Below are 17,607 nucleotides of genomic sequence, written 5' to 3' on the forward strand. Positions count from 1 at the left end.
CGCTCTGACCAAAGCAAGGACTTCATCTACCGTGAGGGCGCGGGGCAAAGAGCCTCCATTCAACCGCTGCCAGTGACGACTGAGTCCCCCTTCCACGCAACGGCCGGCAGGACCAGTGAGACTGAGGGGGAGGAGCGCCGTGGCGAGAGACTGGCGTTTATAATTAAACCTGTGGTCCCGCGATCCTACTTGAGGAAAAACAGGCTGTCTCTTTAGCCCCGCCCCGCGCTTTGCATTCTGGGAAGCGGAGTTCCAGCCTTTCTCTTTCCGCGGGAGGGAATGAAAGGGAGGGTGAGAACCGTTAGTTATTTCTTTCTTTGGTCGTGCCCCTAATCAGGTCCAGGATTCGAGTTTGTGTTCTTTCGTTTTAATTCCTTTTAAAGCGCGTTCGTTTGCCTGAGATCTAGCTTCTAGATGGCGTTCCTATAGCCTCCCGGAGCCCCAGCCATCCTCCGTAGAAGGGTCCCTGCCGCAGTGCGGGGCCTGAGGGAAGTCGGCTCTGGCGTCCGTGCTCGCAACGCTGGGAGCAGCCCTGAAACTCCAGTGACCCTCAGCCCTCTGCCTTTGTTTTGGGGTAAATGAATTCAAGCATTCTTCAGTCAATTCGATTTATCCAAGGGATCAGGGACACATTTTCTCTATTGCTAGCACTGACGTGGGCCATTAAAAACAAAAACAAAAAACGAAATTAAAAAGAAAACCCTTAGCTCTCTCTTCAAGTAAGTCTTAAGTGGCCACAATTGACCTTATGGGCAAGTCCTGTAACGTGACAGCCATTTTAGGACGCTTGTGACATGCTGTTCAGGTTCTAGTCTGAAGTAGGATTTTTCTCGCATCTTGGTCACTGGTAGCACTTAATGGCTCCTCTGAGAGTGGTTTTGTCATTTTTGCTGTTAGAGTTCACGATAACTAAGATCCTGGAGAATTGAATCCATTTTCTCAGCTTAGATATAAATCAAACCATCCCTGTTGACAACACGTCAGCCTGCTGTGGGAATACATCGCTGGTTATTTCTATCTGACTTATCAATGTGAATTTTGATTATGGAAGCTGAATTCTGGTTGATAGGGATCCATTGTAATGTTCTCTCTACTTTTGCTCATTTTTAAGTATTTCATAATGCGAAATATAAAAAGTGTGTGTCTATAGTGAGTGCTGTTCAATAAGATTCTTATAAGGAGTGAAGAATTCAAGCACTTAGTTCTTAAGTATTACTTGTAATGGGCAATGGGCTGGAGGTGTTCCAGGCAGACGGAACTGAATTACCAAGAGCACAGAAGCAAGAGATCATCTATTCCATAGATTAGAAAGTGGTGGATCATAAAGCATGAGGTAGAATTCTGAGAGACAGAACTAGAGACTTAAACCAGATTAAGATTAGCCGTCTGTGGCAAGCACTGGTCACTGGGATTCTCCCTGCCACTCACTCCTTTCTCCTTGCTAACAAGATCCTGATTTGTTCAAGAAGCAGGTAAAGATTATGTGATCTCAGAGTAGAAGGCCTTTAGAATTAAGATTGAACTAAATAGGTTGTATTCATTTTCTATTTCTGCCTTACAAATTACCACAAATTTAGTGTCATAAACCAACTCAAATCTATTATTTTTACAGTTCGGTATATCAGAAATTTGGTATGGGTCTCACTTAACTAAAAGCAAGTTGTTAGCAAAGCTGCATTCCTTTCTGGATGTTCTAGGGGAGAATCAGTTTCCTGCTAATTTGAGTTATTGGCAGAATTCATTTTCTTGCAGTTGTAGGGTTCAGGTCTTCATTTTCTTGCTGGCTGTAACCTGAGAGCTGTTTCCAGTTTCTGAGGCCATACACATATCTTAGCTCAGAGACCCTCTTTCTCCATCTTCAAAGCCAGCAACAGTGGGTCAGGTCCTTTACAGAGGACATCTTTTTGCATCGCTCTTCCAAATTTTAGATGTCATGTGTTTACATTGAACCTATCTGGACAACTCAACGTAATCTCCATTTCAAACCCTGTAAACTTATCATATCTGCAAAGTCCGTTTTGCCATGTAAGGTAACTATTCACAAGTTCTAACAGTTTGAGGAGGCCTTTATTATGCCTACTAAAATGGTTCTGTGGCCCCTCAGATTCACATCTGTCCACCTACAAAATGCAACATCCGCCAAAGTCCCATCCCATTATAGCATGAACTCAAAGTCCAGAAAGTTCATCTATACTTCATCAGTTCAAAAGTCTCGCATCTCATTATCTAAATCAACTAAAGGAGGTAGTAACTGATACCACTTATCCCTTCTTGTTTGTTTACAATCAGAGGAACAATGAAATACTTAGATAAGAATGCTGGTGAGACTATTCCAGTAATGTTATAAAGAACAGAAAAGTCAAGGCACTGGGGTTGGGAAGTAATCATTGTTATCATTCTCCAATAGTGGCCAATTAATTCGTTGTTTTTACAGTTATTGTTTGGTGTTTTATGTTACAATCCATTGCAATTATTATCCTTCTTGATACTTAGATTGCTTTAATTTTGGCCGATGGCAGCCTCTTCAAAATTCACTCATGAACGCTTTTGACACAATCGCTTTACTTATTGCCTTGCTACCTGCTCTAAAAAGATATCTGGAATCCTCTTATTTTTTTTGTTTGTTTTGTTTTGTTTCATACTTATAATTAACTGTATGTCTAAGGAACCCTGCTTTCTTTTATTAAGAAAGTGTGGTATCTGGAGACCATAATTTGTATGCCAGGGGGTTATTATTTTAAGGGTGCCAGTTCTTTTTATATCTTTGAATTCAGTGAAATATCAAATAAAAAGCCAGCAGGATATTTTATGACTTGATAAAATGACAATAAAATTTATTTGGAATATTTAAGATAAGAATTTAATGGGTATATAGTCCTTGCACATGTTAAGTGACAAAACTACAAACTTAATACTACAGAGGAAACAGAAAATGGACTTTAGGCTCAGCAGCAGCACATGCTTGTAGCCCCAGCTACTCGGGAGACTGAGGTGGAAGGAACACCTGAGCCCAGGATTTTGAATCCAGCCTAGGCAGCATAGCAAGAACCCTATTGCAAAAAACTAAATAAAAGAAATAAAAATAAAACAGACCTAAGAAGAAAGTGGCAATCTCTTCAAAATAAGTGAAAGCTATATTATTCAACAAATGTAACAGGGCAATTGGCTATTTATAACTTTGAATTTAAAAAGGGACGTTATACCTTAACATCAAAATAAATATAAATAGATAAAATGTTTAATTAAATAACTACAAGTAGTTTTATTCATTAACTTAGGGGTAGGAGAAGTCTTTGAAATTAAGACTTAAAACCTAGAAACAAATAAGGCAAAACTAAACTTAACAGATAAATTTGATTATGTAGAATTTAAGATTATCTAGCAGGCAGAATTACCTATTTGAATTTATATGAAGTCAAAAGACAAATGACAAACTGAAGAAATACTAAACATACATCATGATCTATAAGAGATTTAATTCCTTTATGGAGAATTCCTTCAGAGTATAAAGGTGTACAACTCAGTTGAAAAATAAGAAAGGACATAGACAATAGAAAATAAAAATAACCAACAAACATGAAAATATATTCTACCTTAGTCACATTTAAATAAACATAAATCAGAATAATAACATGTCATTTCTACCTATCTGTAATCAGTTGAATTGTGGCCCCCTCCAAAAAAGGTATGCTGGAGTGCTAAACCCCTGTACCTCAGAATGTGACCTTATTTGGAAATAAAGTTGTTGGACATATAATCAGATAATATGAGGTCACACAGAAATAGGGTGGTCTGTTAATCCAGTATTACTGGTATCCTTATAAGAAAAGGGCCATATAAAGGCACGGAAACACAAGGAGAATGCTATGGGATGACCAAGGCAGTGATTAGATTTATGTAGCTACAAGCCAATGAACGTCAAAGATTGTCAACAAACCAGCAGAGCTACGAAGAGTCAATAAAGGATTCCCCTGCATGTTTTAGAGGGAACATGCCCAACTCATATTTTGATTTTGGACTTCTAATCTCCAAAACTATGAGACAATAACATTTTGTTGTTTTAAAGCCATGCAGTTTGTGATAATTTGTTATGGCAGCCCTGGGAAACTATATACTATCTTACTGGAAAAATAATTAAATAATGATAAGCAGTGCTAGTGAATGTGTCCGTTGCTCATGATAGGCCTGTTTGTGGAGTACATTTTGAAAGGGTAATATTGATTAAAATGCAGGGCACATAGACTTACATTTACAGCCATTATTATAATGAATAGAATTATCCTTTCTCCACAGAGAAAGAGATGGAAAACAGCACAAAATTAGATGAAATAATAGTTTCAGACTTTGGAGAATAGGCAGAGAAACACTATGATTCCTGAGAAAAAAGAGATAAACCATGTAAAGTCTATAGTCATCCTGTATTTTTATTGAGAGACACACATGCAAGACCACAGTGTAGACGAAAGTCCCAAGTAGAGTATGTGGCCTTGCCTTGTATAGAAGACACATACCAGAGTTCAGGCATTTTGGAAGGAGGCTGAAGTTGCAGCAAAGGGCTCTGAAGAGGTAAGCGCTATATAGAATACCAGAAATCCCCAAGATATTGGGATACATTTACTTCACACCATACACAAAAATTAACTTGAAATTAGTCATAGATCGAAATGTAAGACCTCAAAACTCAAACTACAAATTTGTAGGAAAAAGCATGGGAGAAGATATTTGTGATCTTCTTGTAGGTAAAGATTCCCTACATGTGAAATAGAAAGCATGAATCATAAAAAAATTGATAAATAGAATGTCATTAACATTAAAAATTTCTATTCTTACATGCCATCAAGAAATGAAAAGTCAACTCACGAACTGAGAAAATATAGTGCATATATCTAACAAAAGACTTGTATCTAGAGTTTATGAGTAACTCTTATAACTAAATAATAATATAACAGAAAATACCTAGTTAAAATTTGGTTGTAAGATTGTAATAGAGATTTCATAAAAGAAAATAGCCAATAAACTAATAAACTAATAAACTAATAACCTAATAAACTAATAGCCAATAAACACATGGTAAGATACTTAACACTGGGGACAAACAAAATCACTACACGTCCACTACAATGGCTAAAATTTAAAGGTTGATTCACTAAGTGTTGACATAGATAGGGAACAACTGGAATTCTTATATATCACCAGCAATATTATAAAATGGTACCTTAACTTTGCAAAAACAGTTTGACAGTTTCTTATGTTGTTAAACATATCCTTACCATATGACTCAGCAATTTCACTTTGTATTTAACCAACAAAAATAAAACCATATCAAAAACAATTGTGCAAGGATGTATGTGGCAGTTTTTCTTGCAATAGCCACAAACTAAATCATAGATCCATTAACAGTTGAGTGAATAGTTTTACTATACAATTGTGCATAAGAAGTATTAAAATGTGTCCACACAGTGACTTATACATGAATGATTTGGGAATCTATGTTCATAATGGCCTCCAAACAGAAGCAATACAAATTCAGCAGGTAAATGGGAATGCCAATTATGGTATATCCATGTAACAGAATACCACTCAGCAACAGAAAGGAATCGTTGATGAATACAATAACATTACGATGAGCTAAGCAAAAGAACCCAGGCACAGAAGAATTTCTACTCTGTGATTAAATGTATAGGAAATTCTAGAAAAGAAATACCTAATACACAGTGAAAGAAAGCAGGGCAGTGATAGCTGAGATGCAAGGAGGTGATTGACTGGGAAGGGGCACAAGGGAAGTTTTTGCAATGATGCAAATGTTCTACATCTTAACTGTGGTAGTGGTTACATGGATATAGATCTATATCTCTCTATATAGATATCGCCTTGTGTAAATACTTATGTATATAAATATATCTCTGTCAAACTCATTAGATTGCACAGTTAAAATGGATGAATTTTATTTTATGTAAATTATACTTAAATAAAGTTATTTTGAAAAATAAAATTTCCTATACCTGAAAACTGTGAAGAAGAACACCAGAAATTCTAAGTATTCTACTGCTAGGAATTTATAAATATTCTTATGAAAGTACACATCTTAATTGCTCATGGCAGGACTCTTTCCCAAAAAATAATTGGAAATGACCTAATCAACCATTTATGGCTCTGTCAAACAGTGGAGTTATAACAAAAAATGAAACTCATTTGTATTGTTGTATTTCTAAAAAGTGTTTCTAAACCGTGTTGTTAAGTAAAATCAATCAAGGTTTGGAGCACATATTAATTAATTACACATTAATACTACTTTGAGTGGATAGCCTAAACAATATGTGCTAATAGCATAAACATTTTATGTCCACTTTAATTTAATTTAAACTTTAACTTATTACTGTCTTTACTATATTTTCTTATTTCTATTATCTTTTCATCTTTGAACCATTGGTTATTTAGAAGTGTGCTTCCCAATTTCCAAACATTTGGTGATTTTCTAATTACCTTTTTGTTATGATTTCTAGTATAATTAAACTGTGGTTGGACAACATATTCTGTATGATTTTAATCCTTTGAAATATATTCACACTTGCTTTATTGTCTAGAATATATTCTGTTTTGGTGAATATTCCATATCTATGTGAAAAATGTGTGTTCTGCCATTTCTGGGTGTAGTATTTTGGAACTATCATTTAGATGTATTTTACGGCTTTGGTATCCTAGTTTTGTTCTTATTATTGTTCTAAATGCTTTATCTGTCATTGAGAGTTGTAGGTTAAAACATCCATCTATGATTGTGGATTTTCCCAATTGATGTGTGTGTGTGTGTGTGTGTGTGTGTGTGCTCTGTTTTTAGGCAAGTACAAATTTAAGATTATAATTATTTTATTAGCATGAAATATTCCTTTTTATATTTAATAATACATTTTGTTTTAGAGACTACTTTGTCCCAGGATCAGAACAGAACTACATAGCAAAATTTAAGGTGATGCCTACTCTCTGATACTGACTCTGCAGTTGTAGGACCCTGAGAGTAAGCTCCCCCTTAAATTTTGTGCCCAAATGCCTCATCCTGTAAGAGGCATTCACTCTTATGGCAGTTGCACTTGCTTTCCTTGCCCTTGTTCCAGCCCTGATTTGTCTGATATTAATAGAGTAACTCCAGCTTTCTTTTGTTAGTATATCCTAAGTACATTTTCCCTATCCTATATCTCTTCACCCATTTATCTCCTTATATTTAACATGTTTATTGTATGGAAGCTAAATGATGTGTACACATACACATAGAGTGTGGAATAATAGACACTGGAAACTCAAAAGGGTGAGAGGATGGGGTATGTGAGCAATGAGAAATCACTTAATGGGTACAATGTACGATATCGAATGATGGTTACACTAAAAGCCTAGACTTTACCACTATGCAATATATCGATGTAACGAAGTTACACTTGTACCCCTTACATTTATACAGATTTTTTTTTAAATAGTGTCTCTTGTAAATAGTATATAGTTGGGCTTATGTTTTAATGCAGTTGGATAATATGTCTTTTATTTATGGTCTTTAGTCAATTTACATTAACTATAGTTATGGATATAGATCAATGCATGGATTTAAGTCTATCATCTTCCTTTATTTAAAAAGTATCATTTTTTTTACTTCTTTCCTGCTGTCTTTTAAATCACTCAGTATTTTCTATTCCATTTTATATCTTTTATTTTTTCAGTTAAAAATCTTTTTCTTTCATTGTTTAGTGGTTATCATAGTGATTTTAACATACATCTTTGACTTATTACATTTAGTCCTTATGTCTTGAAGGATGCAAAACTCTCACAGCACTTTTACTTATCACTCCCAACCTTGAATATTTATTGTTATATGTTGTACATGTACTACGTTATACACCCTACAAGTAATAATTATTACTATTTTTTTGTTTGTTTGTTTGCTTTGTTTTTTTTGAGACGGAGTCTTGCTCTGTCGCCCAGACTGGAGTGCAGTGGTGCGATCTCGGCTCACTGCAAGCTCCGCCCCCCGGGTTCACGCCATTCTCCTGCCTCAGCCTCCCGAGTAGCTGGGACTACAGGTGCCCGCCACCACGCCCAGCTAATTTTTTGTATTTTTGGTAGAGATGAGGTTTCATCGTGCTAGCCAGGATAGCCTCTATCTCCTGACCTCGTGATCCGCCCGCCTCGGCCTCCCAAAGTGCTGGGATTACAGGCTTGAGCCACCGCAGCCGGCCAACTATTGTTTTAAAGACATCAATATTTTCCAAATTTTCTCACATATTTAACTTTTCTAGTGTTCTTCATTTCTTTCATGTTCTCATTTTTGACCATTTTCCGTCAGCTTGAAAAATTTCATTAATATTTTTTGTAGTGCTGGTTTGTTGGCAACAACATTTTTTGAGGAGGGGCTAAAATATCTTTATATCACCTTCACTTTTGAAAAATATTTTCTTTAGATACAGAATTTGCGTTGGCAGTTTTATTTTCTTCCCTCTTTTTCTTTTATCACTTTAAAGATGCCATTCCATTGCTTTTGTCTGGTAAAATTATCCATAAATCTCATTCTTGCTTTTTGAAGAAGATGTGCCTTTTTTCTATGCCTGGTTTAAAAATCTGTTTCTCCCCCCACTTTTTTTTTTTTTGAGAAGTTTAAATACGTTTTGCCAAATGTGGTTAATTTGTATGTGTCTCTCTTGAGGCTGACTGGGATTCTTGGATCTCTGGTTGTTGCCTTCATCAGATTTGGAAAAATCCTCATCCATAGCTCTTCAAATATTGTCTCTGTCCCTTTTCTCTTTTTCTGAGATTTCAATTGCGCATGTATTTGCCCATGTACTATATTAATTTTTGCCCTATATTTGTTAATACTTAGTTCTTTTCTTTCCATTTCTTTTCTGTCTTCAAGTTGAATTTTTTTCTGTCTTTATGTTCAGTAATAATTTCTTTACTGTGTTTAGTCAGCTATTAAACACATTCTAGAGTTTTTAATTCATGTATTTTATATTTTTCAGTTCTAGAATGTTTCATTTGATTTTCATATTGATTCTAATTGTATGTTAAAATTCTGTCTTTTCTTTCATTCCGCTCATCATTTATTCTCTTTTATTTAAATTTATTCGTTAGTTATTTTAAAGCTTTTATCTGTTTAGTCCAATGATATCCATAGCTAGGGAGAAGAGGAAGTGTCCTTATATCATCTAACTTTTTTTCATTTTCTTTCGTTACGTTTTCCAATTTATTCAGATGCCTCGTTTCTGTACATGTTAGAACTATAGAGAGAGAGAGGTTGATGTTACTTTCCTCTCAAACAAGATTTTCCCTTTTCTCTTATGCAGGTAGACTGAGAACGAATCATCTCAGTACAACTGGGAATTTAGCCACATAGGGGTTGGATTCCACCGCAAGTAAAAAGTTAGTCCTTCTCTAAAGTACAGACGTGCCCTGTGTTTGTTGCAGACCCCTCCCTCTAGAGGGACTTTATCTCTTAAGCATTGCAAGAAACAGGAGTTCCTTCTCTGCTTTGCACCACCTTAGCACTCATGTCTGGGGCTCCTTTAGATTCCCCTGCCAGTGTCCGCCGAAAGCTCTGAGGGTTTCTGTTTCTCCTAGAGGAGTTCTTTGCTTAAATCAAGCTTAATCTTAACTATGTGCACAGATTTAGCAAATGCTGCCATGAAGAAAACTGTTGGTCTCATCTTTCCCAAGAAATATTCCATCTCTGGAAACAGTTCATTTAGTCCTCTTTGCATCCTCCCTACTTCGATGTCTTACAAACTTGACTTTGGGATGTATGCATTTTTTTCTATTTGTTGAAGTGGGAGTTGTAACTTGTACCTTGCCTTCTTCATTCCACTCAGTGGTTAAAATAGACCAAAATTTTAATGAGTTTATTACCTTTTATTGGTCCTGACTGGTACAAATACTGACAAAAAGGATTTTAAGATCACATTCATACTTTTGGGGAATGAGAGCCACAATTAATTAACAATGTCTGCCATGAGATTGGATGCAAGAGTATGGCACTCATACTATTCCTACTTCTGTCTAATTACACTATTTGTTTCTGTGTGCAAAAATCTTTGGTAGGTGGTGGATGTGCCCAAGACACAGGGAAGAAAAAGAAGTAAACAGGGAAGTACAACACAGACTCTGAAATGGGGCATCATGGAAGACGGAGCTTTGTCGTCTTGGTCTTTGCTATATATTCACTTCCTACTACAGTGCTAAATACCTTGTGGATGCTTAAATATATTAACTGAATGCATAAATGAAAAGAGTAAATAAAGAGTGTATATGAAAGTATGTAGATAAAATTCTTCACTAAGCCTTGGGGATCCAGCTGCTTAAGGACTAAGACCATATCTAGCTCCTTTTAGTATTTCCACAGCATGCCATGGAGATACATGTTTCTGATTATATATGATACATGGAAATTATATGTTGTTGAATGAGTGATTGAGTAAATGTGTACTAGGGCAGCTAATCATAAATATTTCTACTATTGCTAAAATGACTGGATTTATCCATTCATTCTGAGAGTTTATACTGATTGCTTATATTGTATCAAATACCGTAACTGAGGGCAATGTTTACTCAAACTAATAGCACCATTCAAATTTATGCAAACAATAAGACTATATCTTTAAAATGTTTTCACTAAAAGCTGCATAAAGAGTGTATTCAACAACAATAGAATAATTTTACAATCTTTTTTCTTGCTTAATGGCCATTTGTGCCTTCTGACATGCTGCTAGCCATTCAAAGGTCACACTACCTTGAAGTTGAAGATCAAGACAAATGATTAGACTCATAAAAGACAAATCACTTCTTTCTGGACAGGTGATTATTAATAATTAATTAGCATTTAAACATGTATTATTTAAGTTCTTTTTAAGTTATAAAGTCTTTGATTTGCTAAACAGTTTATGTAAATAATGAATAAAACATAAAATAATAAGTTACCATTTATTTAATTCCATAATAACTGATTTGTATGTATTATAAGCTTTCTTTCTGAAAGCAGAGTTTGGAGGTGGGTTCATAACTTTCTACAAACAGAAAACTGAGATTTAGAGGGTTAGCTAGGGAAGAATTTAAAACTAGATCTGTCTTATAAAAAAACAATCTATGTTCTTGTCTTAGTCAGCTTGGGCCTCCATAACAAAATACAATGGACTGTTGGCTTCAAAAACTGAAACTTATTTTCTCACAGTTTTGGTGGCTGGTGGGTGAGAGATCAAGGTGTTGGCCAAATGTGTTTTTTGTTTTTGTTTTTGTTTTTTTTGAGGATTCTCTTCCTGGCTCACAAATGGCTGCTTTCCTTGTCATTGATGACTTGATATAGAGGGGGAGAGGGAGAGAGAGCAAAGTGTGTGTTTGTGTGTGTGTCTCTGTGTGTGCTTATGTTAGAGAGAGAGAGAGACAGAGAGAGATCTTACACTTTTTATAAGGTCACAGTCTTGTGGTATTAGTACCTCATTTTTATGACCTCATTTAACCTTAATTACCTCCTAGAGCCTTTATCGTCAGATACAGTCACATTTCACATCGAAGGTTTGGGCTTCGACATATAAATTCTGCGGGACACAATTCAGTCCATAGCAATTCTTAAGCACTATAATATACTGTTTTAATTTTTAAATAAAGATGGAATTATTTAATATGTTATCTTTCAGTTGCCTTCTGGGTGTGATTTACATTGTGCCTTATATATAATACTAACTCCCTGAAAAACTCTCTGACACATAATATCTGTTGAATTAAGGAGAGTGAATCCCATCCCTAAAAAGAACAAGTTTATGATAATGCAGATGTGTGTTCTTGTATGATTTTCATTTTTTTTTTTTGGTCTCCAAAGTATATATTATGCACTATTTCCAATGCAAATGATACCCTTTAAGTTTTCTTTCTAGCAACTCTAGAATTCGGAGAATAAGCCTAAATTCAGCTTTGGTTTCCTAGACTTAATTATGTCTTAAATATGAGACTTCAGTAGTCTAATTCTCTTTTCATCTTCATTGTTTCTCAGTCCACTAAAACAATATTTAGCCTCAGCAAGATCTTTAGATTTTGGATATGACTTTAGAATATATAAATAATACTATCCCAATGGCTAAAATTATTTTTCAAAGCTGGACTAGTACGGAATTACGATGGATTATAGAATATGGAAATGTATCAGCTTTCAGGTGGTTTTCTCTTTTCAACAAAGAAAGCCTTAATAAAAATGGCATTTTCAAAGAACTTACTTAGTTTTTCTGAACACAATGCTATGGCCTTACATTTTTGCCTGATATGATGAAATTCAATAACATCACAAAATAAAAGAGTTTTCTAGACTCACCTCCATACAGGTTGGAGACAAAGGAAAGAAGGGAAATTATGTCAAGATGTTCACAGTCTTTTTGTCCTAATCAAATGATCTGATTCAAATGTTTTTACAGTAACATATCTGACATTTTGGTAATAGGTGTTGAAGTGCTTGCCTAAATTTAGATCAAATTAACTATACTATATACAGCAATATTCTTTTGATTCAAATTGGGAGGAAACCCACGAACTTGAAACAGAATAGGATCTGTTGCCTAGTACAGCAGAAAGAATTCTGAGTGAGCTATTAGAAAAGAGTTCCAGGGTCAGTTCTGTGACATTGATTACATGACTCTTAACATGTAAACATTGATAACATGACACTGATAACATCTCTTTAGCAGATATGGCCTTGGATATTCCTTTCTTTCTTTGAAAATGTGATTTCATTCCTCCCTCCCTCCTTTCTCCCTCTTCCTTTTCCTGCCTTCCTTTCCTCCACAAATAGTTGTACAACTACCATTTCTTAGGCACTGTGAATACAGTAAGGAACCAGAACGATAGGATTCCTGAGCTCAGGGAGCTTATAGCCCAATCAGAGGAGCCCAGACCTTTAACAACTAGTTGCTAAAATAATGATGTGATTTTAAGTATGATAACTGCTTCAAAGAAAAGATTTACATTGGTGGAAAGGGGGCTTTTGTGTATCATTTTATGTTTTTGTGTATACACCTTTACTCTCATGTATTAAAGGGAAGTCCTTCCATCTTTTTTTTTTCCTGTAAAGAGAGAGAGATTTAATTGGTAATGGGCCAAAATTTTAATAAAGAAAATAATACTTGTAATGCAGTCTACAGCTAATGTTAACCTTTTAAATATATTTTTAGTAAAATTTGTTCTCTCTTTTCCTAAAAAAATTCTTTTGCCAGATTCTAGGGATAGGCATAAGCTTATTTCAGTGCCATCTACTTAAGAATTTCAAATGTTAGCAATGACTTATTTTATTTATGAAGATGATGAGCTCAGAGGACTAGGTGAAATATATGATGCCCTAGGTTTCTCCTTTTTGTAAAGTGATTTTTTCCCCTGAATTTTAGGCCAGCTAAAAACATTTTCTTTATATAGCTCATTGTAAACAATGTAAACACAGCAGTATGTAAAGTTAGAAAACAACTCCTTTCAAACAATCCAACTTCCCCATGTGGTGTTTTCTTGACTTTTTTTTCCTGCATAGACATATATAACATAGCTATGCATTTTTATTAACAGAAATTTGTTAATATTGTATATATTCTATAATTTGCTCACCTCCCTTAACAATATGTCATGGATATCTTTCCATATAGTTGTACATAATCCTGTTTCAGTCTAATACCTACATAATTTCCCATTACACTAATGTACTGTAATTTGTTTAAACAATATCTCTTATTGGAGACTAGGGTTATTTCCAGTTTCTTAGTATTATTCTTATGCAATAAAATCCTTCTATGTCTGTCCTTCCTTTTTCTACCATTATTTCCGTGTATCACTTACTAGCACATAGGACAGAGAAGCTGTTTTGCACCCAGGGTACTATAAGAGCATGCTCCACTCCTAAATTATTCTAATTACTCTGTGGTTTGCTTCTGGGCCTGCTCACATTTTCAAACTCTGCTGTCCTTGAAGATCTTTTTTCTCTAGGGGTGATTCAGAAAATTGGTGCAACTTCTGCTCTGGACACTACCTTCTTTTCCTGTTGAATTACTGATTTCTTAACTCAATTTTGTTTTCATGCCCTTCTTATGTTTTATACATACAAAATTATAAATGTATAAATAATAAAAAGAATAAAACATAATATATAATATATATTTAAGTTGTGAAGCAAAATAATAAAATGAACACTAGTGAATCCCTCCTCCCATATTGAGAAGTCTGTCAACACAATTCTGAATACCACTGAGCCTACCAATGTGTTTCTTTTCTATCCTTTTCTATTCCTGCCTCCCTTTCAGAGGCAAATTTTATGTCTACCATTTTCTTTATTAAAAAAGTTTGATCATATATGATGCATTCCTAAGCAATTCATTATTTACTTTTAGTTCTGAGTTATCTAGAAGGCCCCACACTGGCATCATACAGTTAGGGTTTGCTCAGAAAAGCAGAAAGTATGTGAGTGATATAGACCAAGGGACTAGAATTTAGGCAGTTATGGAACTGATTAGCCAGTATATGTAGTCTTTTTGTTTGTTTGTTTTTGCCTGTCTCAGCTCAAAGCCAGCTGTTCCTGAGTCTGGAGTTAAAGCTGGAGTAAAGGTGGAGAGACCAAGGAGACACACTTGCCTCTCATGACCTCCAATCTTGATGATGTAGGTAACTTGACAGAGAAGATGATTCTCTTCACCACAGAGCTGAGCCACACCTGGCCAGAATCAGGGAAGGTGAAGGAGGAGATCTTGAGGGATTTGGGGAAGCTGCAGGGCTGGCTGCTGTCCTCTGCCAAGATCAATGACAACGTGTGTGAGCTGCAACTGCACATGAATGTTACCAACCTTCTGAGACTTAAAATTTTCACCTTCTAAATCTTAGACAAATTTCTTTTGTAGTAATGTTATTTTGAAATCATGCTGAGAAAGCACTTCTGGGCCATGTAATTCCAAATTAGTTATATTGACAAAGTGGCAAGGTATCCACTCTTTATAGATTTCTGTGACTTTTTCTCTCAATATTTACATTGCAAGTTGTTTTTTGTAGCTATATGTCTTTAATTTTCATTAGTCTATTATAGTCCATTATGTGAAAAATCTCAAATGTATTTTTCCATTATCTTGTTTATGGACATTTCAATTGCTTTTAGTGTTTTGCTATTATGAAGAATGCTACTGTGGATATTCTTCTATATTTCTCGTGATGTAATTGTGCAAGCATTTCTCTACGGCTTAGAAATAGGAGAACTGATGTCCAACTTTACAAAATGGTACCAAATTGTTTTCCAAAGTTCTTTTTATGAAATTTATACTTCCACCAATGCCATGTAGACTTTTTATTGATACATAATAATTGTAAATGTTTATGGAGTACTTGTGATATTTTGATGCGTGCAATGTTTGATGATCAAGCCAGGGTTTCTAGGCTATCCATCACCTCAACCATTTATCATTTCTTTATGTTCGGAACATTTCAAATCTTCCCCTCTAGCTATTTTGAAATACACAATAGATTACTATTAATTGTAGTCAGTCAACTGTGCTATCAAACACTAGAATTTATTCCTTCTATCCCATGTTTGTACCCATTAACCAACCTCTCTTCATCCCCATTCCCTTCCCAGCCTCTAGTAACCATCATTCTACTCTCTACCTCCATAAGATCAACTATTTTAGCTCCCACAGATGAGTGCTAACAGTGATATGTGTCTTTCTGTGCCTGGTTTATTTCACATAACATAACGACCTCCAGTTCCATTGATGTTGCTGCAAATAGGATTTTATTTTTTATGGCTGAATAGTATTCCATTCATCCTGTACAATTGGGAAACTATTTGCAAATTATTCATTGAACAATGTACTAATATCCAGAATATGTAAGTAACTCAAACAGCTCAATGACAAAAAAACAAATAATCCCATCAAAAAGTGGGCAAAGGATCTTAATAGACATTTCTTAAAAGAAGACATACAAATGACAACAGGTATATGAAAAAATACTCAACATCACTAATTATCAGGGAAATGCAAATAAAAGACAATGAGATATCATCTCACCTCCGGTAAAATGGCCGTTATTAGAAAGACAAAAAATGACAAGTGTCGGTGAAGATGAGGAGAAGGTGGAACTTTTATACACTGTTGGTGGAAATATAAATTAGTATAACCATTATGGAAAACAGTATGAAAGATTCTCAAAAAACTAAAAAAAGAACTATTGTATGCTCCAGCAATTCCACTAGTGGGTACTTATCCAGCAGACAGGAAATCAGTCATCAAAAGAATACCTGCACCCCCATGTTTTATATTGGCACTATTCACAATAGCCACATAGACTTTTAATTGAGCTACATACTTGCCAACACTTAGCATTTATCATGCTGGTCAATATTTTCTAGTCTGATGAAAGTAAAATGACATCTGTTTGTGATATTTATTTGCATTTTTCTAATTGTTAATGAAATTAAATAATTTTTCATAAGTTTACTCTCCATTTTTTATTTTCTATAAATGCTTGTTCATGTAAATTTTCTCATTTTTCTAATTTTTTTCTTTCCAATTTTAGGAATTCTTTATATATTTTGGTTACTAATGTTTTGCAAGTTATACATGTTGCAAATGTCTCTATGGCTTATTTTTAAATATCTTTATAATATCTTTAAATGACATAAGTTTTTAATTATATAATGTGGTCAATTTTATGATTAGTACCTTTTGTATCATTTAAAATCTCCTAACCTACCATGAGTCATTAATACATTCTTCTATTTTATCTTTTTTAACTTTCATATTTGGGCCTTTAATCAACCTGGAATTGATTTGTGCATGTAGCATGCTGTAAGGATCCTATTTTTCCCCCATATTTATAACTATGAGCCAACACTATTAGTGAATAGTCTGTAATTTCTGCAATGTTTTGCATGGCTATCTCTATCACATATTAAATTTTAATGCTCACAAGTCTGTTTTTGAACTCTCTATTTTGTTTTACTGTCTAATTGATCTAATACTGTTTTAATTATTATATTTTTATAATAGTTTATACTGTTAATCAGGACAAAGATCTTCACTTTTTCTCTCTTCTTCATGAGTGTGTTGACTATTTTTCTTCCTTTTATTATTTATGTCAGTTTTAGAAAAAAATTTTTAAGATGATTCAACTTGATTCTGAGCAACCAACCTGGCTTTACATTAAGCCTGTCATAGGCCCCTGGCTACATCTGTGATTTTTGAGTTTATCTTCGCTGTTTCATTACTGGCCCAGGATTTGGAGTGATGATCTTGGCATTTGCTCCAAAGGCATCACTGTCTCTTGGAGATTCTTTTGTTTTTTCTTCTTGAGTTTTAGCAAACTTATTTTATTTTTTGTCCCTTACAGGATTGCCTGAAATTCTCAGTAGCCCAGCATGCAATAAAAACAATGTTTCATGGAAGCTCTTTTTTTTTTCCCTAGTGAGAGGGAGCTTTGCATATGTAATATACAATTCTAGAAGTTCTCCAGATTTCTTATGTTGTAACCTTAAAACTCTGAGCCAAAAACATCATATTTTGAATTAACTGTTGACCTCAGAAATGACAGTTTTTACTTGTGAGTTAGGGTAAGTGAAAGTGACTGAACACCTTA

General features: G+C 34.7%; 1 long non-coding RNA gene across 2 annotated transcripts; it reads left to right on the forward strand.

Annotated features, from left to right (window-relative positions):
* Positions 1-438: 438 nt before the first annotated feature.
* LOC117977361 (uncharacterized) lies at positions 439-17,066 on the forward strand. 2 transcript variants are annotated; one of them, XR_004668502.3, is made up of 3 exons: positions 439-574; positions 10,072-10,824; positions 14,547-17,066. It is a non-coding gene; the product is annotated as an uncharacterized LOC117977361 (long non-coding RNA). The 2 variants fall into 2 exon arrangements; XR_004668503.3 differs by having other exon boundaries at positions 10,072-10,284.
* Positions 17,067-17,607: the final 541 nt, after the last annotated feature.

The sequence above is a fragment of the Pan paniscus genome, chromosome 22 (assembly GCF_029289425.2).
Source record: "Pan paniscus chromosome 22, NHGRI_mPanPan1-v2.0_pri, whole genome shotgun sequence".
Classification (NCBI taxonomy): domain Eukaryota; kingdom Metazoa; phylum Chordata; class Mammalia; order Primates; family Hominidae; genus Pan; species Pan paniscus.